This window comes from Mustela lutreola, chromosome 9 (assembly GCF_030435805.1).
Source record: "Mustela lutreola isolate mMusLut2 chromosome 9, mMusLut2.pri, whole genome shotgun sequence".
Classification (NCBI taxonomy): Eukaryota; Metazoa; Chordata; class Mammalia; order Carnivora; family Mustelidae; genus Mustela; species Mustela lutreola.
The window spans coordinates 138,046,289-138,072,841 of record NC_081298.1 but is presented as its reverse complement, the minus strand read 5'-3'; the positions used below and the strand labels follow the sequence as shown (position 1 = coordinate 138,072,841).

At 50.2% G+C, this 26,553-nt stretch overlaps 1 protein-coding gene across 3 annotated transcripts in view; it reads left to right on the top strand.

Annotated features, from left to right (window-relative positions):
- Positions 1-26,553, top strand: part of LPIN1 (lipin 1) — a 126,120-nt gene that overhangs the window by 44,988 nt on the left and 54,579 nt on the right. Inside the window, exon 1 of one of the 3 annotated variants that reach the window (XM_059132616.1) lies at positions 12,997-13,080. The exons of the other annotated variants lie outside the window; for them this stretch is intronic. The gene's annotated coding sequence lies outside the window, so the exon portion shown is untranslated. Of the gene's footprint in view, positions 1-12,996; positions 13,081-26,553 lie in introns of those variants that run through there. 3 annotated transcript variants of the gene reach the window in all.

Sequence of the window (26,553 nt, the reverse complement as noted above, 5' to 3'; positions counted from 1 at the left end):
AAACCTTGGAAATAGTCTGTTTCTGCTTTTGCCCTTGTGCACTGACCTCAGCTTCCATCAGTAGATCCTGCCATGATAATTCCTGCTGGTATTGTAACGCTGATTCTTCCGCCTCCCTCATTCTTTCTCGACTTCTTCATTGGACTTCTTCAAGGAAGAGTTGCATCTTCATTATTCACTGCTTTATTAGGTTATCCTTTATAGCCATATAGATTTATGAATTGTTTTGAGTTATTTGGGTCGTCATCTGAAAATGCTATTTTGTTGGACAAGTTCCAACTTTGGCCCTTGGGGGATATCTCAGTTCAGCTCCTGTACTCTTTGAACATGCTTCTCCATTTTCCTTCCTTCCTTCCTTTCTTCCTTCCTTCCTTCCTTCCTTCCTTCCTTCCTTCCTTCCTTCCTTTCTTCCTCCTCCCTTTTCCCCTCCCCCTCCTCCTCTCCTCCCCCTCTTCCTCCTTCTTTTTTCTCCTTTTTCTTCTTCTCTTCCCCCCACCTCCTCCTCCTCCTTCTAACTCTTCTGCACTTCTTTACTTTCTGCTACCACTCAGTACCTCTGAGTTCATCTGGTACTTTCCTTGCTTAGGCCCCTGGAGTCAGTTCTCCAGTGAACCCTAGTTTCCTTTATTGGAAAATAACATTTAAAATCCAAGACCCAGGGGCACCTGGGTGGCTCAGTGGGTTAAAACCTCTGCCTTCAGCTCAGGTCATGATCTCAGGGTCCTGGGATCGAGCCCCGCATCGGGCTCTCTGCTCAGCAGGGAACCTGCTTCCTCCTCTCTCTCTGTCTGCCTCTTTGCCTACTTGTGATCTCTGTCTGCCAAAGAAATAAATAAAATCTTAAAAAAATAATAAAACCCAAGACCTGGGTGTGCGTGTGTGTCTGTGTTCACTGCTGCTGGAGTGAAACTGCTTCTACTCCTTCAGTGAAAAGAAATAAACATATATGTACGTATAGTAACCTATGCATAAAACACACATATCTATCTATCTATCATCTATCATCTATCTATCTACATCTATCTACTCACCCATCCATCTGTCTCAATCATGAGCTCATATCTGACTCCAGTTCAGACCACAAGATACATTCTAACATCCCCCACCACCACCACCACCACTTTCAGGTAAAATCTTTCTCCAACAGCAAGAAACCTCATTCCTATTATCTGCAATTTATTTACTTATATTTTCATTTCTGGTATCCCAATAAAGCAGTTTCAATATTATTAATCCATGCCCCTGTGAGAAATTCATGTATCAGCTGGAGGACAGGGTTTGTGTTTGGTCTGTGGTGACGTTAGCCTCATGCTACCCAGTCAAAACACTTGCTCAGAGTTAGGTCAGTTGTTTTCTTCTCCGTCCTCTTCAGTGTGATTCTGTGATTCGTTTACAATACAGTTAGACTCATTTGTCACCACCTGCATTGTGTCTTCACTCCTGCATCATGTTTGACTTTTGAAACTTACCTAGAATGGTGTTCTTTGCACGGTACTGTTCTCTGAGTACTAACCAATGCGTACAGTCCAGGTTCCTTGCCCGGTAGATTTCTTGTAGACAGTATATAGCTAGGTCGTGCTGTTATATTCAGTCTGACAATCTTATCTTTTCACTGGTGTATTTCATGTGATTTTTAAAAAAAGATTTTATTTATTTGATAGATAGAGATCACAAGTAGAGAGGCAGGCAGGGAGAGAGGAGGAAGTAGGCTCCCTGATGAGCAGAGAGCCTGATGCGGGGCTCGATTCCAGGACCCTGAGATCATGACCTGAGCTGAAGGTAGAGGCTTTAACCCACTGAGCCACCCAGGCTCCCCTGATGTGATTTTGATATGGCTGCATTTAAATCCACCATCTGATCAGCTGTTTTCTCTTTGTGCCGTCTGTCCTTTGTTTTTTTTTTTTTTCCTCCTCTTCTGCCTTCACTTATGTTCATTGAACATTTTTTGTGACTCTGTTTTATCTCCTTATTGACTTGTTATTGGTATTTAAAAAAATTTTTTAAATTTCTGAAATGCTTGCAATTCACATCTCCAACTGGACTTTCCCTTAAAATAATAGCACTGCATGTGTAGGGCAAGGACCTTGCAACAGCACCTCCCTAAGTGTTCCCTCCCGTCCTCTGTGCTTTCACTTTCACATTAGCGCACAGAACATCGCTACGATGCTTGCGTTAGACCAGGGCTGATACGCTGTGTCACGTGGGCCATATCTTGTTCACCCCCTGCTGTAAAAATGATGTTTTATTGGACAAACTCATGCCCCTTTGTTTACATGTTGTCCATAATTGTTTTTGTGCTATGAGGGCAGAATTTTGCTACAACAGAGATTATGTGACTTGGCAAAGTCTACACGTTACTCTGTCTCTCTTGCATGGTTTCTGATGAGAAGTCTGCTGTCACGCTTTTCTTGTTCCTCTGTGTGATGTGTCTTTTCTCTGGCCGTCTTTGAGATTTTCTCTTTGCCTTAATTCTCAGTAGTTCAAGTGTGACAAGCCTGTGTGCACGTGCATGTTTATATGTGTGTGTGAGTGCTGGTATTCATCCTGCTCGTTTGCTTGGTGTTTTGAGACTCTTGGATCTGCAGTTTGCTGTATGTCAGCAATTTGGAAAATTCTAGGCCATTATTATTATTATTTTTTTATTTCTTCTGCCCTGCTTTCTCCCTCTTTTCTCTTTCTGGGAATCCATTACATAAATTTTAGACTGTTTGATAAGCTCTTAGATGTCTTGTTCTTTTTTTTTTCTCCCTGTCTCATTCTTTTTTTCTCTTTGCATTTTGGTTTAGATAATCCCTAATTAACTTACTTCAGCTTCACTGATTCTTTCCTCACTATGTGGAGTCAACTGATAAGCTCACGGGAGGTGTTCTTCATCTTCAGTAGGGTACTTTTCATTTCTAGCATCTTCATTGGAGTCTTACAGTTCCCATCTCTCCTGTGAAATTACACATCTGATCCTGCATAATGTGTACCTTATGCATTAAAGACTTCAACCTATTAATTAGTTAAAAAAAAAGTCCCTATCAGGTAGTTCCGACATCCGTGTCTACCTGACTCTGGGTCTCAACGATTGCCGTCTGTCTCCTGGGAGTGTGGTGCTTTTTCTTCTTGCCTTCTCATTTGCGTCAATTTTTTTTCCTTGAAAAGTGGACATCTGGATAGAACTGTAGAAACATAGACAACTTGTTTTTCTCTCCAGAAGGGGACCTGCTTTTCCTCCTGGTAGGCCTGCCATGTGGAGGCATGAGCTATTGCTCTGTTTACCTTCCTTGCACCAGACCTGTCAAGTTCCTGCTGATACACTTGTGTTTTTTTTGGTGGGGGTGGGTTTAGCAGAGCAATGTCTGCTTGACTCTCATCTGTAGAACTTTCCCTGGCGCTGAACCTCTGAGAGGGTTCCTCTGCATGTTATTTTTCCTCTCTGTGCTGCTCTTGTTTTCCCCTGGTTCTTGTTCTTGACAGCCTGACCATGTGAGGTTTGGGTAGAAGTTTCTGTTATTTGACGAAGGCCCCGGGGAGGCTAGCTGCCTGTTCCTGGCCCTTAGAAGCCTGACTTCCTCCTTTCTCCTGTCCCTGTGCAGCAGATCTAATAGCAGCCGTAATTTTGATGTCGTAATAAGGGGGGCAAGGAAATACTTGTGCTTTTTTTTTTTTTTGGCTGGTGTTGGTGTTGGTCACAGGTCCCATTACTACTATTGTATTTTGTTTCCAGCATTCATAACAGAAGGATATACTCCTAAATCTGAGTTGGCAGTCAGTGAAATGAAGATTTAATTTTTCCACATTAAGTTCATAGATTGGGGCTTTCTATCCATGGGTCCTTTGGAGTCCCAAATAACCTGACTTTGAGAGAGAATTCACAGGATGAGGGATGGAAGGGAGTAATAGCAACTTGCCCTGTAGCCAGAATCAGGTTCCTAGTGCTTCTCTCTTGAATTAACATGAGCACTCCCCCCCGCCCCGCCCCCAACCACCATACTGTCAGCTTTTGGCTTGGCTCACTGAACAGAAGGTCAGGAAAAGCCTATGTCCTGAGGACAGCTGGGCCAGTGTTGGGGATGCATCATGAAAAACAAAATCTCCTTCTCCCCCAGAAAACCTCTCCACCAAAGGAGAAGAGAAAGAAAATGTTTACCGAATAAGCATCAGACCAGGACGTGAGGTGCATACAGGGTACTGGCTAAGAGACTTCAGTGACAGAAAGAAGTTTCATCCCTTTCTAGAGTCAGGCTGACACACCACACTGCATAGTGTTTTCAAGTTCAACGACTCCTTGTCCTCAAGCAGGAGGGACTGGACAACACCATTTGTCGGCAAACTTCGTCCTGGCTTACCTGTGAGTGGAGTGGCCGTCTGTGTTGCAGTTCTCTAGCCAAAGAGAAAATGAAACTTCTAGCATCCCTTAGGATAGGATCTAGTTCCACACCCTGGAGTGAGCATGGCACCTGCCGAAGTTAGATGGTGCCCACCTTCTGAGGAATACTGGGAGTGAGCCGTGAGGGGTTTACCTTTCAAAGAGATGGTTTCCAGGTCCCCAAACATGGGGAGCTGTACATGGGTTGTACAGGTGCTTCTAGTTGAGGCTTATTTAGTCTTTAAGAAGATTTACTTACATCTCCAAAGGGCAGAGAAGGGATTTCTAATAAGTGTGGTGTCGTAAATGCTCTAAGAAAAGAGAGGGAAGGTCATCTCTCTCCCTTAGTGCACCAGGGAGGACTGGAAGGATTGTGTTTTTTCTCGATTTGGATTGATCCTTGCACCAGAAAAGAGCAAACGGGCCACAGCTGGGCGGCGCCTCTCGAAAGACTTGGGGAGGCTGAGGCCTGGGGGAGGGGTACGGAAGATGCTGAGGGCGCGCTCCCACGGAGGCCGCGGGACGGGTCTCGGCGCTCCACCATCCCCCGTGTTCCTTGCAGGCGCCTGTCATTTTCCTTACGTGAGATATTCACGTTCTGCCTTGGGTGAAATGGAAATTCAATTTAGCTCTCCCGGGTCCAGGGGACATGTGTTTTCATCCAGGAAATTGACTTTCATTCTCCTAAGCGGGTGATTCCTTCCTGTGCTAATTGAATCCGGCCGATCCCTTCATCCGTGACTCAGCATGTCCTCTGAGACCTCCCCGTGGGCCCAGCACACACTGGACAGTGGAGAAAAGAGGAGAAAACACAAGTCTATTCTCGCACGCAAATTGGGGAGTTGCTCCCACAGTTGCGACACATGACCTGCGAGCTCACCGACCCTCATGCCCCTTTACTGTGGCTTCCGTGTGCTGTTCCTTCCGCCGGCGATGCCCCGGCCTGCAACACGGTTCATCTGTCAAAAGTCTTCTCCCTCCTGAAGGCCCGCACCCGATACTGTATTTGTTAGTGGGCTCCCAAGGGTTCGTAGTACATACGAATGATAAGAGTTATCATGATCGGTATCAGGCTCACAGAGTGGACTGTGTATATTGTACCAGACATTGCAGCAAGTGCTTTAGGTCGTGTATCCTCTAAACAAACCCATAAGACAGGCATTTGTACCCCAATCTAGTAGAAAAGGAAACTGAGGGTCACAGAGGTCAAGTGTGCCTTCCCTTAGATCCCATAACTAGCAAGAAAATCAAAAGCCCGGCTGAGAACCCTTTCTCTGGGTCGCTCCTAGGCCTCTGTGTGGACCCTGCTTCTTCGCTTTTCCACAGCACCGCACTCCTCTTCTGAAAAATCACTTGCTCACTTCAGGTCTGTGATTTCTGGCAGATTCAAGAAGGCCTAGGAGGAAGCCATGGTACCTGGCTCATGGCGCCTATCTTCTCCAGCATTTAACATTGTGTCTGGGGCGCACTGGGTGAAGGAAAAGGGGCTGTGAGCAGAACAGGGAGCTCTGAACCAGGGAGGGACACGTGACCTGAAGGTGGCCATCCCTAGGATGTCAGCGACGTAAGACTGTGTGTAACTGGGTGAGAGGGTGACCTGGGTTGATGGTACTTTTCTCTTGGAATGTTGGAGACAGAGGATCTGCAGGGAATGGTGTGTGGAGGGGAGAGGCGCATGACAGGCTGTGGGGTGGCCAGACCAATGAAGGACGAGAATCTGGAGCTGGGGGAGCCGAGGAAACAGGCTGGGGTTGAGAGGGGGTGGAGTTATCCCCGGGGGAAGGGACTGAGTACCAGAGAAAACCACCAGAGATCAAGGCCCATGTCCGGAATCCCTGACTCCTTTGAATACATCATGCTACACACACACACACACACACACACACACACACACACACACTCTTTGCTTGAGCTGGCTTGTATGGGTTCCATTGTATGGACACTTAGAAGAAATATGTGATATGGTGGCCCTTGGCATGGGGGGCTGGGAGAGGGGAAGATGGGCTTTGAGAGAGACCACAGTGGCCAGGATACAGGCTAAAGGGAAGTGGACTCTGGGAACACTGGTTCTTGGAAGTGACTGGACCCGGGAATCTGACGGGGAGTTTTGCAACACACTGGTGCTGGGCCTTACCCTGAGAAACTGGGCTTGATCGATGGATGTGGACTATAGTCTGGGCATTGAGAGTTTTGTTGTAGTTGTTTAAGAGAGAGAGAAAGAGCGAGCGAGAGTGAGCATGAGCGGGGGAGGGGCAGAGCGAAAAGGAGGGAGAGAATCCTCGAATCCTCAAGCAGCTGAGCAGAGCCAACTCATGGCTCCATCCCAGGATCCTGAGATCGGGACCTGAGCCGAAAGCAAGAGCCCAGGTTCTAGGTCAATAACAATTAAAGAGGTTGTATTTAGGCTGAAGACAGCAAGCAGGTGCCAGCGTGGATGGCTGTAGGCAAGCAGCCCGCAGCATTTAAATTCTGCACGTTAACAGGTGTTGTAATTTGTTGGCAGATCCAGTCCTTCTCTGCTTCCTGAATTTTTTTTTTTTTTTTTTTTAGAGCTGACAAAGGATTGCATTACGAAGGAAACATTGATTTTTATCTTAACTGGTAGCAAAGTTCCATCGGCCAAAAAGCCTAGTAGCTGAGCAAGAACCTTGAGGCTGGCCCAGAGCCCACAGCCCTGTAGTAGGCTCCTGGTGTCTTTGCAGGAACCAGATTTTATTGGAGTCAGCTTTCCCCACTGAGGTCAGAGGTAGAATCCCTATGCTTAGCTCTGACGTCCAGGTTGCTGGAAGAGCCCTATCTTCATGACCTCAACTAAGCCTAACCACCTCCCCATCTCCAAATGCCGTCACCTTGGAAATTGGGGCTTCAACATATAAATGGGGGGCGGGGGTCAGGAACCTCACCATGCATTTCTCAGTTAACTCTGAGTATGTTTTCTTTTGGGGTAGATCCAGCTAGAGTCCACTAATATGGCCTCAGCAATGGTTAAAATATTAGAAATTTAGAAACACGAATTACTAGTCATTGTCCCAAGTTCCCTAAGTGGCCTCACTCCTGTCACCTCACGCGTTCTCCCCCTTCCCCTCCTGACCTCCATAATCCAGCTGGTCCCGCTCCACTGTGCCCGGTGTCCATTCTGATTGGCAAATGCTCAGGCCATTCCAGATGGGGTGATGATCAGTCTGGGACTGGCAGAGACAACTGTTTACCGAAAGCTTGGGGACAAGCTGGGAAGGGTCAAGCCTATAAAGTAAACTGAGACACACCGATCTGGGGCTCACAATGTAGGACACATCCTCCAAGGTGTGTGGGCTGTTTTGCAGAGTTAAAAAAAAAAAAAAAAGAAACATAATGCAATTTTGTTTATGAAACATGAAATAATGAAAATCTACTTGGCTTTATGAAGTCATGTGAATCAGGCAGCATCCCATCTGCAAGGCGAGAGGGGAGCTCAGAGGAGTGGTATAAAATACAAAGTTTTTATGGAAAGGAGTGTGGGGCAAGAAATTAGCAAAAGAGAAGAAAGGATTGTTTCAGGCCAGGTCAGCTTCCCCTAGGGAGAAGGATAGGAATTCTTTATTTTATTTTATTTTATTTTATTTATCTGACACAGAGAGAGAGAGAGACAGCAAGAGAGGGAACACAAGCAGGGAGAGTGGGAGAGGGAGAAGCAGGCTTCCTGTTGAGCAGGGAGCCGGAGGCAGGGCTCCATCCCAGGACCCTAGGATCATGACCTGAGCTGAAGGCAGCTGTTTATGACTAAGCCACCCAGGTGCCTTGGACAGGGGTTCTTACTGGGTGGATTACCTCATCTTGCTTTATGAGATGGAGAAGTCTGTGTGATAGATCACCTCTTTGGGTCTGACCAGAAAATGCCAGATTTATCAGCTTTGAAGTCCACTCCTAGGGACACCTGGTGGCTCAGTCAGTTGGAAGTCTGTCTTTGGCTCTGGTCATGATCCCAGGGTCCTGGGATCAAGTGCCACATGAGGTTCTTTGCTCAGCGGGGAGCCTGCTCCTCCCCCTGCTCGTACTCCCGTTTTCTCTCTCCCCTGTGCTCTCTCTCTGGCAATTAAAAAAAAAAATCTTAAAAAAAAAAAAAAAAAAAAAGATATTATGTGAATTCCACTCCTGAAATTGCAAGAGTTTTCCTCATGGTTTTCTTACTCTGGGGGCAAGGGATTCCTTCACCTTGGGCCGGTGGCTTTTGTTTTAACAACGGAGGCCTGGGTCCTGCAGGCCCAGAGTGCACTGGGAAGAAGAACCCAAGTTCGGGTCCCAGCAAAAATCTCTTTTTTACCTTGCCTGGGTCCTTAAGAACCTTCTCCGGAGGAGAAAGGGTGTCCCAGCATCTCCTAATCCCAGGGGACAGAGGCTGGGAGTTCTGCCGGGGCAGTCATGGACTTGCTGTGGTCTCCCTCACCCCATCGGAGGCCAGCCAGCACCTTCCTTCACCCCTGCACACACCAGACTGCTCTGCATGGAAGGTTCCCACGCCCACAGCTCCGTTCCTCCACACCTGTCCTAGATTAGCCTAGATGAGGGCCTGCGCAGGGCACCAAGGTCGTCAGACCCCTCCTCCTTGGGGCGGGGGCCTTCAGGTCATGGCAGTCCTGGCGTGGGTACTGTGGGGGGGGGGGGATAGTTCTGTACGTGTGTTGGTGCGATTGGTCCTGATTCCGACCCCAGATCGTGCACTCACTGCGGTCATGTACTGAGTCTGGTCTGCTTCCGGGGGCAGCTCCCAGCGCTCCTGTCCTAGAGGGAGGCTGGTGTGGGCCCAGCAGTCACTGTCCCAGAGCAGGACCCCCCTGTGCCCCAAGCCTGGGGGTTTCCTTGCCTCGTGGCTGCATCGTGGACACAGCTCCTCTGTGTCCTTGTCCTCGGCTGCTTGGCGTGTGCTCAGGGAGGATATTCGGGGCTGTCTGTTCCACGTAACTGTTGGGAGGAGTTAGGTGGCGTGTCCTCCAGCTGTAGCCCACCATAAGCCCCTCCCCTTTATCTCCCGGGGACTTCTTTTGCTCTCTTGGATGCCTCAGTCCTAATGGACACCCTCCTTCCAGCTTGGGGGTGGGCCTCTGTGCTTTGGTTGCCCAGTTTGTTTCCCAGGCCCAGCCTCCTCCTCTCCTGTGGGGCCCAGTGTCTCCCACACCTTCCTCCCCTCCCCTGAAACTTGCTTTGGTCAGCCCACTCACCTGCACCCAGGGGACCCACTCTGTCTCTGGCTGCTCTGTCCCCACCCTTTGAGGGGGTGAGATGGCACCAGGTTCCCACCTGATTTTCGGGGATCCCCGAGCTGAAGTCACCTACTTCACCAGGGGTCCATGCTGACGAAGGACTGGCTCTGGATCCCGAGGAGATCCCCTTCCTTCCCGAGAGCCCAAGTCATCAATCATCCCTACCAGAGATCAAGGGCAACCCTCTGGGGGAAAATTCACTGTTTTTTTTTTTTTTAGTGTCCTTCCTTTCCCTGGGACATTTACAGAGCTGAGCATGGATGCCCCTCCTCGGAGGTTTCAGGAGACCAGCCATCCGTAGCCCTAGTGATAGTGCGTCCTGGAGTCCCGTGAGGAGGGGCATTCACCCCTCCTGTCCCCCCCTCCCCCACCCCATGCAAAGCCCTTTCCATTGTGTGGGTAATACATCTGGAAAAGTCCAGAGTTCCCAGGATATTGCAGTTATAATCCCTGCTAAAAAGGGGGAGGTTTCCAGCTCAAATAGGGCTGCTTTTACAACTCTCCTCACTGTATGCACAGAATGGTTGGGGCAGTTGGAGAATTGTCATTGTTTGGGGAGGGGGGCTCAGGGGGGATCTCTGGGCTCTCCTGGGAGGGGGCTCGGTAGCCTGCTGTGTCCTGGAGCTCAGTGAGCCCAGTGGTCTCTCTCCGGATCACAGTGGGGCTAAGTACAGGACACATCCTTCTGGGAGTCGCCGCTTCCTAATGTAGGGGGGTTTTAGAATTCAGAAATCTTTCAAGTCAGCCACTGTGCCATGACTTTTACGTGGTGGACTTTTCCATCCTCACAGTGGATCTGCCTCCCATTTTCTAGATTGTGAAACTGACTTTAGAATCAAGGATGTGTGTGCTGCTTTGCCCGGCTCCACTCAGCCCTTCCTTCCTCCTGCTGGAGACTAGAGCAAGTTTACTTATCTCTGCGGTCCCTGGTCCCTTCTCATCTTCCGAGTTGGGCTGAAGACATGGCAGGTGCAGGGATTGGCCAAGGGGATCACCTCAGCTCTCCTGGCTGAGTCATAGCCTTGTCACCAGCCTAGTAGCTGACTGCACAGAAAGGGCCCTCCCAGGGGGACTCCAGACAGGGCAGGATCAGAAAGCGAAACGTAATCTAGAGCATGTTCTCTCCTGGAGACTTGTCTGAAAAAATGTCCCCCTTCAGCATCTGGCCCTGTGTAGATATGGTGGCAGGAATGGGGAGAGCAGGAGAAGCTCCTCCCCTGAGGTGACAGGCTAAGCTTGGCAGCCATCAGACCTCACTTGGGGTGACCTGGGGTGAACCTCAACCCCATTCTGCCCCACATTCATCATTCATAGATGAGTGCTTCGGACTGGATTTTCGTCTGTGTTTAGACCTCTAGTCTACAAATTTTAATAATTCAAGATCTATTTTAAGCAAAGTCTTCACTTAAGTGGCCTGAAGTTGGACTTTCCTTCCAGAAAGCCTTTCCATTAGGGTAGCCTTGCTTCTTGACTCCGAGGCCAAATACTGCCTAGGAGAGTGGGGAGCATAAGAATGTTTCCTTCTGGGGCCCTGCCATCTGCTGGCCGCAGTGGTAACCTTTTCTCTGTGGTCTCAGAGACGCATCCCTGTGGAGGAATGTCACTCGTTATTGATGATTTGATTGGTAGCCCCCCTCCTCCCAAGTGCCAATGGGAAGGGGTCACCTGCTTTTCTGGGCACAGGCTGCCTCCATGGCAGTCACCCCAAGACCAGCTTGAACACACCCAACGATGGCCAGCTGGAAGGAGACACATCACCTGGGCAAAGCGCCCGGGGAAAATGACCCCTGTCTTCTATAGAGAGCCAAGCCTGCTTCTCTAAAGATGCTTCCCGGCATCTCCTCTGGGATGGCTGAAAAGCATCTCAAAGTGGCCCAAACTGCACTCCTGAGTTTTCTTCCAAGCCTGCTTCTTCTTCCTTCTGGCTCAGTCACCAGCACCCATGTCTCTCTGTTGTTCAAGCTCCATATGGGGATTTAGCCCTGGATTCACCATATCCAACCCACCCACACATCCACCAATCCATGGGTTTTACCTCCAAAATATATTCGAGGTCTTTCCACTTCTCACAACCGCCTCACCTCTCCCATCAGAGCCGTATCATCTCCTCTGGTTTTCTGTAGTGCTGCGTGCTTTTCCACTCTGGCCCGCTACGACCCTCCCATTTTCCACATAAAAGAGAACTGGTTTTGAAAAAATTAAAGTTAGGGACGCCTCGGTGGCTCAGTCCATTAAGCATCGCCTTCAGCTCAGGCCATGATCCCAGGCTCCTGGGATCGAGCCCTGCATTGGGCTCACTGCTTAGCAGGAAGCCTGCTTCTTCCTCTCTCACTCCCCTGTGTGTGTTCCCTCTCTCGTGGTTGTCTCTCTCTGCCAAATAAATAAAATCTTAAAAAAAAGTAAATTGGATCATATAATTCTCAGGCTTGAAATCCTTCTCGGAATATCTAAACTTCTTAGTTGGCTACAAGATCCCCCCAAATCTGGTCCCTGCTACGCTTCCAGCTACCGCCTGTCTCCCGCTCACAGAGGACCACCTCAGGACCTTTACACCTACTGTTTCTGCTGTCTAAAAAGCTCTGCCCCCAAATCTTTGTAGGACTCCAGTGTTTCTTGTCATTTAGGATTTCCGTTCAGACGTGACTTCCTGTGATCATCGATCTCCACCAGGTAGCCATATATTGTTTCCTTCATTATTTGTCCCTTGACTGTCTCCTTGCTGGAGAATGGAAGCTCCAAAGGAGCAGGTCCCGTCTCTCGTTCTTAGTGTTCAGAGCAGAGCCTGACAAGTATTTGCTTAATGAGTGGACGAAGTAGGAGTGCTTGGGAGCTTGAATAAAGGGGAAGGTGAACCAATGTTGAAAAGGTAGGTGTAAATTGCAATTTGGCTAACAAGGCTGCCTGCCACCACATGGTTAGATAGAGACACCAAGGCCCTGGGTCAGTAACGTTAAGGGACTTGCCTGGGTCCCACCGCTCTTGAAGAGTAGGGCCCCCGGTGGCAGCCCGCCAGGCCCTGGGGGGTTTCGGAGCCGCTTTGCCCCGCTGCCCTGTGGCGGAAGTTGCCAGTCCCCTGAATTCAGAGGCTTCCCGCAGCTTGTCAGCTCAGCCTGGAGAATTAAATAAATGACTTCAGCTTTGGGTATGATAATCAGAAATGTGGCCTAAGGTGACAGGCCCAACAGGAAAGCTGAGGTGGGCGGTGAAGAAAGGGCAAGCGGACTGGATGGAGCCTTCCTAGGGTGGAGGCTCCGCTGCCACCGGCCAGGAGGGCCTTGAAAGCCGCGGAGCGGCTCGCGCCTCGCGGAGGCCCTCGCGCGGCCCCGCTCGCCCCGCCTCCGCCCCGCCTCCGCCCCCGCCCCGCCTCCGCCCCCGCCCCCGCCCCGCCCCCTCCCCGCCCCCGCCGCCGGGGGCAGTAGGCGCTGACAGCGGGCGCGCGGCGGACGCAGTGTTTGCATACAAAGGCGGCCACGCGCGCGGCGCCGCACGGTGAGTGGACGCTTCCGCGCAGCCCGCCGCTCGCCGAGCCCCAGGCCAAGCCGCGGCGGGAGCCCGGCCGCTACCAGGCAGGGGCCGCAGCCTCGGCGAGGCCGGGCGGGGCGGGGGGAGCCCCAAGAGCTGGGGGCGCGCGGTGGGGCCGGGGCGGTAGCGGAGCCGGGGACTGGGCCGGGGCCGGGGCCGGGGCTGACCCGACGCGGGAGGACGGAGCTCGGTCCCCGCGGCCCTCTCGGGGGAAGTGCTGCGGCGACGGAGGCGGAGAAGCAGGCCCCAGCTCCGGCTCCTCCGGGCCATGTCGCCAGCATCCCTCGGGCCTTCCCTTTCGGGGCGCACGCCGGGCTGACCTTGACCCGCCTGGTGGAGCCCGGGGGGCTGCCGCGGGTCCCTGGGACGGCGGGACGGGCTCCATCCAGCGGGCACGGGTGGGTTCCGGCGGTGCAGCGGGCAGTTCCTGCGGTGCGCCCGGAACTTTTGTGAAAATGTGCCCCGAGGCTTAGGATTTTTGCCCTGCAGTGGAGGAAACTGAGGCCCAGGGAGGCTGACCTACGTGAGCAAGGTCACACGCCGGCAGGTTGACCAGGGTTGGAATCCGGTTCTCAGATTACCCTTGTTTTCTCCCCTGCCGGGCCTCCGTGCATCTTTCCTGCGGCCGAGTGGGTGCTAGGCCTGGTCAGTGCCATCCCGTGCCCTTGCGAATAATTTTATTTTGGGGAGGGCCAGGAAAATGTAGGATGAAAAGTAGTGGTTTGGAAATAACTCAAGTGCCATAGCGCTGCGGTGTAGGTAACGGGCGGCTAATTTACGTGGAGGGTAGTCGCTGGAGAAAGTAGATGTCAACCCAGTGTTTGAACACGAAACAGGAAACTCGAACTAAAGAACCGGCAGATTAACTCAGAGAGTTTTTTTAGCACTCAGTAGTATCCCCAGGATAGTAGGAGTATTTTGGAAAAGATAAGAGTTTGTAAGGTGTTTTTTTTTTTTTTTTTTTTTTTTTTTTTTAAATCTGAGGAATGGCATGATTGTGGATTTTTATCTGTTCTATAATTCAGGTCTTATGAATTAAAGGAAGCGGTTGAGGAATGGGTAGTAATTGAGAAATAAACACACACTCCTCCCTCCCCCCATGTTGGGAGATCTGAGTTTGACTTATGGTTCTGGGTTTTGATAATTCTTCCTATTTGTCAACATTTGTATTATTATTTGGCATGTTTATTTCTGGATGTGCATTTTGGAGCTTTTCTTCCTGTTTGTAGGTAGGGCTGTGTAGTGTTGTGGAGCTGGGCTTGGCCAGAGTCTTGAACGTGAACTTAGCTCTTCCTGAGCTTTCTGGAGGCTCCTGTGCAAGTGTGCTCCCCCCTCAGATCTCGTTTATCAAAATCTCCTCACTCTAGAAGAGAACACACTGCAAGACACAAACCTACCTGCTGAGTCTAGTTCTGTGGGACAGAACTTGAGGGTTCATGGGAGGGCCTTAAGGATCTCTGTGTCCTTGGGGGACCTCGGGAATGGCTGGGGAGAGTTTTTCCCAGATGGGGTGAGGATGGCCAGACTGGCCCTACCAGAGGGAGGTCTATGGGCCCAGCCCTTTCCCAGTGAGCTGAACTCAGAGCCCTGGACCTAGAGGGAAGGGGAAGCCAGGAGATGGAAAGATAGTTCGAAGAGGCCACCATGGGCCTGTGGGGTGCTGGGGCTAGCGCTTTGCAGTTACACTGTATGACTTGGGCCAAAGACTTAAATTCTCTGAACCTTGGTTTCTTCATCCGTGAGATGTAGAGATAACCATACCTATTCAGGAGATTACTGTAAAAATGAACTGAGATATACAAGAGACAGAATAGAGGGGCCGGGACTCACTGCGGAGGTTATTATTTTCGGGAGGAACACGGGGTACCAGTGAGGAGGACTGTTTGTAGGGCTGAGGCAGTTCTGGCCAACGCTGGCCCCTGGGCTGCAGATCATCACTGTGGGGGACCCCCCCCCCCCCAGAGGTCTCCTATTGGGAGTTGGCCTCTCCTGGGTCCTCTCACTAGGTTTAAGGTACACAAGACAAACTGATGTGGGGAGCATTCAGATGGGTGTGGGTGAGGGTTGCCAGCAGCTTCTTGGAGGGGAGGGTTGGGGATGGGTGGGGGGTGGTATTGCAGCAATTGGAGTGGCTTTTGGAGCATTTTAGAGAAACACTAAGAAGACTGCAATCCTTGTGGGACACGGAGGCTAATGCCGGGACCTGTTTGCACGACAGCTTCCTAGTGTGACTGGGTTGGGGGCATTCGGAGCTGTTGAGGTCCTGAGGCGGAAGACAGGAGGTCCAGACAGATCAGTGGCGTGCTGTCAGCACTGGGCGGGCCCCCTGTGAAGGGTGATGTCACACTGTACATTTTATTGAATGCTACCTCAGGTTATTATGGGGTAAGCCCACTCAAAATTGGAATGGAATTTGTGAAAAGAGTTAGGCAGGGCCCAGATTAATTCTTCGTGTATGGAAGGCTCCAGGGGCCTATTAGCTGGTCATTTCGGAAATGGGAACTTTCTAAGCTGTGAGTGAGGGGCCGAATACCTGCTTTAGCTCCTGGCAGCTCCTGCTTGGGGAAGTGGGGGGGGGGCGGCTGGCTGAAGATGCCCTTGCTGTCCTGATGTCCTGCATTGGCCTGCCCTCTCCTTCCTGTGTCCTCCCCACTTCCCTGTGCACCTCTTCCTCTTCCTCCATCCTAGCCCTCCCCTCTCCCCACCTTTTATTCAGCAAACTGAGAAGTAAGAAGTGAGCCGGCAGAGTGAGCCAGCAGAGGCTGGGCCGGGCTGGGCTGTGGGCAGGCTGGAGTATCAGCTGCAGAGTGAGTGTCTCGAGGAGGAAGAGGTCAGCTCTGCACAGAGTTCTGAGTCGAGGCATAGGTCAGTATTTGTCACAGTGCATGCACTGTGGGACCTCCTGGTCAGTTTCGTTGGCCTACAGACATTTTAAAAAAGTGAAATAGAAAAGGAGAAACCAGATAATGCTTTGTGGAACTTGTTTTAGCCCATGATATGCGTGTGTGCATGTGTGTGTGTGTGCATGTGCATGTGTGTGCGTGTGTGTGTGCGTGTGTGTGTGCATGTGAGATTGCACACCCCCGTGGAGGGAGGGCAGGCGGGTGTGTGAGTCAGTCCCAAATTATTTATTTATTTATTTATTTGTGCACCTCAGACTGTGTGTAAAAGTAATGCTTAAATTGATTCATTTTATCAATATTTGTATACTCTTTCACTCAATAGATATCTTTGTCGATTTAGTATTTGTGGGACTACCTCTCCCTGGGTTTTTTCGTCAGGTTTATGATGATCTGTTAACATGGTTTATTTAACCAGTCCTATAGACATTTAAATGGTTTCTAGTGTTCCCTATTACAGTCAATGCACATGGGTGTGTGGGGAGGGCGAGCCACACAACCTTGCGAATGGACAGGGCTCAGGCTGGAGACAGCAGGGAGCTTTTCAGGCTGGCGAGCATGGCCACATCTTTTAACCCTCCGACCAAGCTGTGTGAGTCCTTCAACAACTTAGATTTTTTGCTGGTACTGAATGCCAGGGCTTTCCAGAACAAAGCTACAGCTGTTAGGACATTCAGGGCTCTGTGTCAACCATCTGTTTGCTCCTAGTGCGATGTTCTCTACCTTGCTCGAGGAGCTATGGACCTTGTGATCAAGATACACCTGTTTTCTAGAGGCTTCTGGGACACCGTGAGCACATTTACTCCATGTGCCTTATTCCCAGAGGTCCCTCTGTCTCCTTGGATACGTGTACTTTCTCTTTCTGGCAAAATCTTTCTGCGTTCACGGGTCTCACTAGTCATACCCTTTGATTTGCAAAAGACAACATACAAGCAGCAAAGGTCATGGGATAACAGGGCACCATGGCCCAACGAGACATTCTCCTTGGCAACCACTTCTGCCAAAGAGTTTCCTGCTGGGGAGTTCTGCCTAATCTCAGAATGCTGCCCAATCTGGGGGTTTGCCCTTTTGAACAAAGGTATTATCACCCTATGGTAATAGAAACATAGCCTTCTAATATTTCTGTGTTAATTTTAACCTATGATATTCCCCGCCGTTCTCTTTCTGGGAAGGTGCAATTTAAATTTGTTAAGGCCAGAGCCTTCATTTGGAGTCTGGGAGCCGTTTGTGAGCATGGGATTGGCACGTGGCTTGCATTGGGTGCACGTACTTTGAAAAATACTTTACATACCTCCAGTCCTGTGAGGCGGACGGTGTTCACCCCTTTTACAGATATGAAACTGAGGCTTAGGTTAGTCATTGACGCGTGGTCACAGGCTAGTGGGTGGCAGAGCTGGGATCGGAACGCCAGCCCCCTGCCTCCAGGAGAGTGTGCATTCTCATCCCCTGAGCTGTAGGCAGCGCTCTCGAACATCAGGGGATACCGGCCCTCCGTGAGCTGCGGGGGTGGAGTGGGCGGGGGTCACACGGAAGCGTAAGTCACAGAAGGAGGACATTCCTCGTGACCACGATGCACACGTGGAGGGAGGGCCCGTGCAGCTGTGCAGAGAGGATGCCGAGGCAGGCCCTGTGCTCGGTTCGTGAGTGGGTTAAGTAGTTAAGAGCCAGAGGACTGGGGTCTCAACCTGGAGGGGTTTGGCCCGGCGCACTGGCCGCCCTGCGGTGTCGATCTCGGTGTCCTCTACTCCCGTCCAGGCCTCCTGTGCTCCTTGGCGGGGACCCGAGAACTCTCATCACATGGGATTATAAGATCCGAGCGTTGTGAAATCCCAACGCCGGAGGAGCTGAGTGGTCCACCCTCTGACCTTTCTGACCAACGCAGAATCCCCCTGTCACCCCTTCTTGTCCCAGCAGTTTCACTGGCCACTGAGTGGGCCAGAGTTTTCCATGCCTCAGCCAGTTCTCTGAGGCCATTCGAAGTTACTGTTCAAATAATACGTACGCATGGAAAAAACAAAAGCCAGAACCAACGCTATGGATATGAAAATGGTGAAAGCAAAGGTCTTGTTTCCACGACCTGGTCCCCAGGGCTCAGCCTGTGGACCTTGTTTGGTATGTGAGTCAGTCCCAAATTATTTATTTATTTATTTATTTATTTGTGCACCTCAGATTGTGTGTAAAAGTAATGCTTAAATTGATTCATTTTATCAATATTTGTATACTCTTTCACTCAATAGATATCTTTGTTGATTTAGTATTTGTGGGACTACCTCTCCCTGGGTTTTTTCGTCAGGTTTATGATGATCTGTTAACATGGTTTATTTAACCAGTCCTATAGACATTTAAATGGTTTCTAGTGTTCCCTATTACAGTCAATGCACAATTACAGTTTTGGACACGGATCTTATAGCAGTAGGAATGCTGGCGAAGTATTTGCCAAAAATGAGTGTACCCCAGGGCTCATCCCGTTTATTACCCACCATTAGGGGGTAATAAATGACTTGGTTTCTCCTGCTGTCACCAGCCCTGCAGTTTTTTACAAGGTGCTCTGAGTTTAGACTGTCTGAGAGGCCTCCTTTGTGTATCTTAACTGATGAATGGGGTTGAGTATCCCATGTATCGCAGACCGAATGGGCTTCTCTCTCTGCGACCCCGCTCTGTATTCTGCCCATTTTTTCCTACTGGGTCAGTGTGAGGCCGTCTTAAACGGACTTCCATCGCGTGGAGATGGGTGGAGGTAGCAGACACTGCGGGGTCATGAGTGCTGTGGCCAGGGTTTTGAATTTTGGCAGAACTTCCAAGAAAGCAGAGTTTCTTGGCAATTTGTGAAGTTCAGAGTGTCTGTCGATTTTGGGTGAAAAGCTGATTTTTCTGATGTAATAACTAGGCAAGAAGTTATGAGACCTCCAGTCCCTCATCTTCCAGTGCCTCGCTTCTGGAACCACTCAAGATTGCGCTGATGCTCGAGCATCTGCCTTGTGCCAGGAATCATACAGATTCGCTCCAGCATGGGGCGTTCCTGCCCCTAATTGTGGGGGTGGGGGCTTGAAGGAGAAGGAAACTTCCCAGGCCTTTGCTCTTTGTCCTGAGTGGTAGGTAACAGTTTCCTCCCCAAGGGACACACTCTCCACACCTCTGCCTGTACCATCATCTGGGAGCTGGCTCGCCCTTCCCCCGGTCCTGAAACTGAGCCGTGATGAGCGCAAATTCTGTGTTCTCCGCCTGCTTTACCCAGGGCTTTGGTGGGGGAAGCTCGGGCCGGCTGGGTTTTCTGCTCTATCACTTCTGCAGGAAGTATCAATCTGACCTGCATAGTTTCTAGAAGCATCTCAAGCTTTCCCCAAGGACTCTACCCTTCATTTAAGCAGCTTGTCTTAGCACCGTGTTGAGGACTGGGGAGCTAGTTGGGGTAGCCAGCCAGAGGGAAGGAAGTGTGCTCCCCCCGCCCCCCGGTGTGGCAGGCCAGGGAGGAAACCGAGGTATCTTGATTCTCAGGGGGGGGTGTTCTTCTCTCTGCCTCTTGCTGCAACCGCGTCATACTTCCTTTTTTTTTTGTCATTTATGTGTAACTGATCACTTCTACCAATGGATAAGTCAGTTTGCAAGGCTCTGAAGAAAGACTTATTTGCTGTTAATATGAATCACAAAAGGAAGACACACTTTTTATAAACCAGTGTAATTTTCTTGCAAGTCTTCTTAGTCATTAGGCCATTCAGGGGATTTCTTAGAAATTGTCTTTTTGTTGTTTCTGTTTTTCAATGCTTTGGCTGAATACCAGCACTTACCTCATAACCTCCCAGGTGAACGCAACTTGGCCGGCCCTGGGAGCAGCGTGCTGTTTGTGCTCTCACTTAGACTTGGTCAGGTGTGCATCCTAGACGTGGAGACACAGAGTGTGATCTGGGGAGAACAGTGTTGGGGTGGTGAGTGGAGGCCCCCCTCATCTCTCTGAGCCCAGCGTGTTCCATGCCTGTTAGGGTACCAGGGGCCATCACTTAGCTGTCCTCTGATGGCCTCAGGACAACCGGAGACTGCAGGATGAGACCTCCTGGGCCTTGAAGGACCTGTGGGGAGAACTTCGGGGGAGGCAGCCTTTGTTGTATTTTTGAGGAAGAACTGTCCTGACTAAAAGCCCAGTGGTTAAAATATTCCTAGTGACAGGGTACTCACTCTCCAAGGCAAATTCTGCCCTTTTCGGGAAAGTTATAAATGGACCTCAATATTCAGTTGTTGATAACTGAGCCAATTAAGATAGGAGACTTCCTGTTTCTCAAGGCCAGGAACACACCCTCCCTGGGGCCATACCCACAGCCAGGTGCAGGGTGAGAGTCTGTGCAGTCTTTGCTGCATGAAGGGGGGAATGATAGGGGCAGAAAGCGGGGGGGGGGGGGCGCGGTGGGCTGTCACCTGTCCTCAGAGGCAGGAAGGGGGGGCGCGGTGGTCTGTCACCTGTCCTCAGAGGCAGGAAGGGGGGGCGCGGTGGTCTGTCACCTGTCCTCAGAGGCAGGAAGGGGGGGGCGCGGTGGTCTGTCACCTGTCCTCAGAGGCAGGAGGGGGGGGCGCGGTGGTGGTCTGTCACCTGTCCTCAGAGGCAGGAAGGGGGGCGCGGTGGTCTGTCACCTGTCCTCAGAGGCAGGAAGGGGGGCGCGGTGGTCTGTCACCTGTCCTCAGAGGCAGGAAGGGGGGCGTGGTGGTCTGTCACCTGTCCTCAGAGGCAGGAGGGGGGGGCGCGGTGGTGGTCTGTCACCTGTCCTCAGAGGCAGGAAGGGGGGGGCGCGGTGGTCTGTCACCTGTCCTCAGAGGCAGGAGGGGGGGGCGCGGTGGTGGTCTGTCACCTGTCCTCAGAGGCAGGAAGGGGGGGGCGCGGTGGTCTGTCACCTGTCCTCAGAGACAACTTCCGGTATTTACTGTAGATCGGGATAAAAAGAGGACGGGGTGATTTGATCCCCGAGTATTCAGACTTTACTAGCAAAATCTCTGCCCTTTCTCCTCCTCTTCTTCTTCTTCTTCTTTTTTTTTTTTTAAGAATTTTTATATATTTGACAGAGCGTACAAGCAGATGGCGTAGCAGGGAGAGGGAGAATCAGGCTCCCCACTTAGCAAGGAGCCAGGTGTGGGGGATCATGACCTGAGCCGAAGGCAGATGCTCAACCCCTGAGCCCCCCAGGGGCCTCTGCCCTTTCTCTTCTTTAACTGCGAAGGAATGAGCCCCTTTCAGGCCTCCTCTTTACCTGTGTGCCATCTGGAGATGGCAGAGGCGAGGCTGGCCAGTCACTCTGGGACCGACTGGCACGCACAGGCGGATCTCCGGGGCAAGCAGACCCATTTCCAAACCAGACACTAGCTTAGGAAAAAGAAAGAAAGCAATTCACACGTACCTCTTGAGGCTGATGTTGGCGTCAGCAAAGATATTTGCACGTCCTGGGTATTACACTTTCCTGCATATGGAATTTGAAGCCTGTATGTGCCGCCCTGCACATAGATTGGACCGTCCAGTCATACGGAAGGGTTGTAGGATCGTCACAATGCTGGATACAGACTAAACCTGGATTCCGGTGCTGTTCTGTCCCTTCCCTGCCCCGGGACCCTGAGCAAGTGACGTCAGGTCTAGAGCTCGGTTTCCTTCTCGGCAAGATGGGAAACTTCTATCCTTTGCATCGTTATGGTAAACAATTAAGTAGTTTAAACTCTGTTACTGTCCCCACCAGGGCATTGTCCCACCTTCTGTGGTGGGTGAGAACAGGCAGTGGTTTGTGTCACACTGGTTTGCTGCTCTATCATCTTTGCCTGGTGTTGCTGGAAAAGTCTGCATGTTTAGAAGCCTCTCAGATGCGCTCCTCTCACCGAAGCAGCTGGAAGGCTGGGACCCCAGGGTGAAATTGGTCAAAGTCTGATGGCCCTGGAGGGCAGCTTGCTGTGTAGCCCGGTGTGTCCCTGCTGCTGATAACAGGAACACAAAGTTGGGGGTGTGCTCACCCCAGGCTGACATGGGGCTGGGAGCTCCCCAGATGTACCATAAAACCAGATGCCCCAGGTGTTCCCTAAGCACCTGCCGTGAGAGCGGGGAGCGGGGCAGAATGCATGTGCTCGGGAGGCGGGCTGGTTCCAGGAAGTGATGAGTCATTCTGAGGATGAAAGAGCCAGAAGAGTCTCCGGACACAAAGGAGGCCGTTTTGACCTTTTCATCCTTGAGTTTTGATTAACCGCCCTGGCCCCCCGCCCCAGGTACTTGTGAAAATACCGCCTCGAGAGCCAGTGGCCGAGTCTGCTCGGGTCTAGTCACTTAGAGGAGGTGAGGACGCTGGTAGTGTTTGCCCCCAGCGTTCCAAGGACAGAGACCTTTCCTAGGGCATCGTTTTGTGTCGCGCTCACGCCGACAGCAGGTGAGGTCCCATCAGAGGCCCAGTGTTCGTCGTTCCTTGCTCCCGTGCACAGCGCTCACAAAGTTGAGAGGAGGACGGCCTCATCCTGGCCTTCTGACCCCAAGTTTTGTGCAGTTGCTGTGCTCCAGACTCTTACCCTTTGTGTTTCATGGCCTGGATTTTTGGCAAGAAAAGCCTGACGAGCCTGTTACTTAAACCGTGTCTGTAGGGAATTTCATCTGGGGTGTTACCCTCATGAACTTGACGTGGCTGGGAGAGAACAAATGCTGTTCTTCATTTCTTCTAGATTTTACATCGCAACACTTGCCTCCCTCATTCCCGGAATTGCCAGGCTGCTCGAAGGGTGGCTGGTACACCTTGTGGTCTCCACCTCTGGACTGTTGTTGTGATGGGACAAAAAATCCCTAAACAAACCTCTTCCTCCCACTACCCTTGGTTTCTTGCTTGGGATGAAGGCTTGATTTCATGTTGCTCTGGCCAGGTCACAGGGTCATGAACTTAGAACACCACCGGGTTCTTGAATTCCCTCCACAACCTTTTGGCGGGAGGGTGGTTCAGACTCCTCGATGAGACCACCCTCGATGGAGCGCTCACTCCCTCTAATGAGTCGACTCCCCGTGGAAGCTTGATCTCCTAGACTGTGCTTTGGCCACTGGCTCTGGAACGTCCTGTCTGCAATTCTGACTCTAATTCCAGTCTGTGATCATCTCTGTAGCACTGGACACCCTGTCCACATGGGCTGAACATTCTGACATTCGGATCTACGTCATTGCCATCTGTTGTGCTAAAGGCTGACTTTCTTTGACGAGGTGGCACCCATTACCAGTTTGTCATGCACCGAGATGGGGGATGGCTCCATGCAGTGGAGAACGGGGGAGTCTCGGGGTTCCACCTGGGCTCCTGCCCTCGTCCTGTTACTGGTCCCGCCACTCTGAATGTCATGCAGACCTGGCACCCCGGTTCCTCCTCAGAGAGGGGGCAGTAACGGGGGACTTGAGTGCAGCACGGGTTGCTTAGATCTTAGCACGCGAGCTTGCTCATGGGAAGGTTTGTGGTGCCTCACGAAGTCTGTGCAAATGGAACATGGAGGTTTGTGTGGCCCCTTTCCTGGGATTTCCTGAGAACTGCAGAGGAATTAGAATCACTTTTATCCACTTGTGGATCAAATGAGTAGAAGAAGCAGTTTCTGAACTGACAGCTAAGAGCCTTCGTCTGGAGTAATTCAAATCTTCAAATTTAATAGTCGATGTAGTTCAGGTTGAACACACTGTTTATTTTTAATGTTGTGAGCAGAATCCCAGGTGGACCTATGGTTTTGGATTTTTATGTTCCTCAGTGTTTTATCTGCCTGTTTCTAATATAAGAACTGTAGAGTTTCCAACTCAGGGAAGATTCTCTGAAAAGAGGGTATTTCCGTGAGATGGAACAGCCTCAGAAAATTAGCCTCAAAGAGTGTTCTGGAAAGCCAGAAGATACCACACTAAAAACCCTGCATATAATCATATATCAATTATAATATAAATACATTATATTTATGTTATATATTAATTATAATTATATATCACACTATATATTACATTATATATCATAAAATACATTATATATATTATATATATATTACATTCATCCCAAGCAATACATTATATATGTTGTACATATGATATAATATACAATTAAATTATACATAATAATTATATGATATTTAATATTTGATAAATATTTCACATATATGTATAATATCTAATAATTATAATATAATACAATAGATAATTAATATTAATATTAACATTAGTATTAATATAATAATATATAATGGTATATAATTATATGGTATATAATTATAATAGTGATATACTAACATATTAATAATTAAAATAAATATATTAATTATATATGTGTTTGTGTATATATATGTGTGTATATATGTGTGTATACATATATATATATGTATATACGGATACATGTGTTTACATGTTTCCTAATTTCAGAACTGCTCTGATAATCCACAGTACCTTTTAGAGAACCCTTGTTTGGCCAGAAGGAGGTGTTTGTGAGGTTTGGCTCATCTGTCCTTGAAAAGCTGGAATAAGTAGAGGAATCCTGTTTCATGTGATAAATGAGGCCCTGTCGGGGAAGCAGCCATTGCTTGCCCAATGTGGAGACTGAAATCAGCAGATCTGGAAGTAATTTGGTTCGGGGTGAATGCAGAGGCGGGACCTCAGAGCTGTTCACCTGGATGTGGAAGCATTTTGTTTTGTTCTTTTCAGGTCGTACTTTGGTGACTCTGCAGGCAGTTAAGATGCTTTCTGCTTCCCAGTGCTGCCCTCCCTGCGCATCCTGTGTCTGTGAGCGCGGGAGACACGGCAGTCGTGGGATTAAGGGGCAGGTGCAGGGAGTGTGCATCTGAGGCTGGCTTGTCCGGCTTCTTTAGGTACATCCGATTAGCTTCTTCCTTGAGCCTTTTCCTCCCGATGGAACTGAGCCAGTGAACTGGGAGCTGGTGCCCAGCCGGTCTCGTCTTGTATTCGTCCAGCTTTTGCCCAGCGCTTCTTTAGAAAACATCCTGAAGAGCGGAGGTGAAGACGAGCCATGCTTGCCCCCAACTTGCCTGCACCCCTCAGCAGAGCAGGTGCCGGGGCTGAACTGGTGCCCCCTTCCCTGAAAGCCTGTCTCAGGCCTCCTGGGCCCAAGCAAACAGTAGTCGCCTTCCTGAAATCAGTTCTGGTTAGTTCAGCGTCCACCCTCACCCCCTCCCCAACGGTGGTCACACACACGTAACATAAATGGTTACCGTCTTACTCATTTGTAAGTGCACATTTCAGTACACTTTGTGTGAGCGCAGTTCCTGCTGTTGCTGGCCTGCCACCATCGGGCTCCAGCTTCTGTTTCCTCTCCCCAGTGAAGCTCTAACCCATTAACCCCTTCCTTCCTCCCCGCGGTCCCTGGTAATCTCAGATCCACTCCTGGTTTCTAGGGGTTTACATAGGAAAATCCTACATCTGGTATTAATCCTTTTGTGACTGTCTTATTTGTCTTAGCATGGTATCCTCTGGGTTTATCCCTGTTGCATATGTAATGTATATCAGAATTTCCTTCCTCTTTAAGGCTGACTCCTGGCCCGTGGTGTGTCTGTACTACATTTTATTTCTCAGTTCGTCCATCGATGAGCACTTGGGTGGTTTCTACCTTTTGGCCGTTGCGAGAACGCTTCTGTGATCAGGGGTGTGCAGATATCTTTTTGAGACCCTGCTTTTGCTTTTCTTGGATATATATTTAGAAGTGGAATGGTTGGGTCATATGGTAATTCTATTTTTGATCTTCGGAAGAACTGTGTTCTGTACTGTTCCATACATAGAGCCGCACCATTTTTGCATTCCTACCAACAGTCCGCTAAAAACCCTGCATATGGGTTCCAATTTCTTCCGAGCCCTGCCAACCCTTCCTGCCTCTTCCTGTGCTTGAGAGAGTGCCGTCCAGGTGGTCAGTTAGAGCAGCCGCTGCTGGTGCTGAGGACAGTTTCTGGGACTATAGTGCCAGGTGGGGCTGTGACCCTGTCATCCTTTGTTAAGAATTTTGGAACAGATGCCCTGCCTCTAAGTTGCTCAACAGAGGGAGTAGCTAAAGATAATCAAAACAACTTTCAGTTATTCGTGGTGGGAGAACCACAGCAGGCTGGCCCCGTGGCACGCACGGAGGGAAGATCGCAGGACCAGGAACTGGGAAGTCAGAGTCCATCTCTGCAAGGGGGGGAGCGCTGCCTGTCACTTGCCATTTCTGGCCTTATTCCTTTCAAACGAGGCTTTCAGAATAACAACCCAGAGTCATGCCCCTTTGAAATCTTCAGACTCTGTGCAATAACTTTGAATTTGATCACTGATGGGGGGAGGGACACTTTGCTGTGAGGACAAGAGAGCAGAGCCCCATTTAGCTTGAATTATTAAAGATGCCCCTTCAGGCTTCATCTCGGGCCGGTCGGAGCTGGAATTGGATCTTGTGGGTCATCACGCTAACGTCCTCGTCTTACAGATGAGCGGCTGGGACGCGGACACGTGGTCACACTCTCCAGTCACGAGCTTGCTTTCGGCTGTGACTACGGTATGCTGGCCAGTGGGTCCTCAGGGCTGCGTGAGCAGCGGCAAGGGCGTGGGCACGGGTTC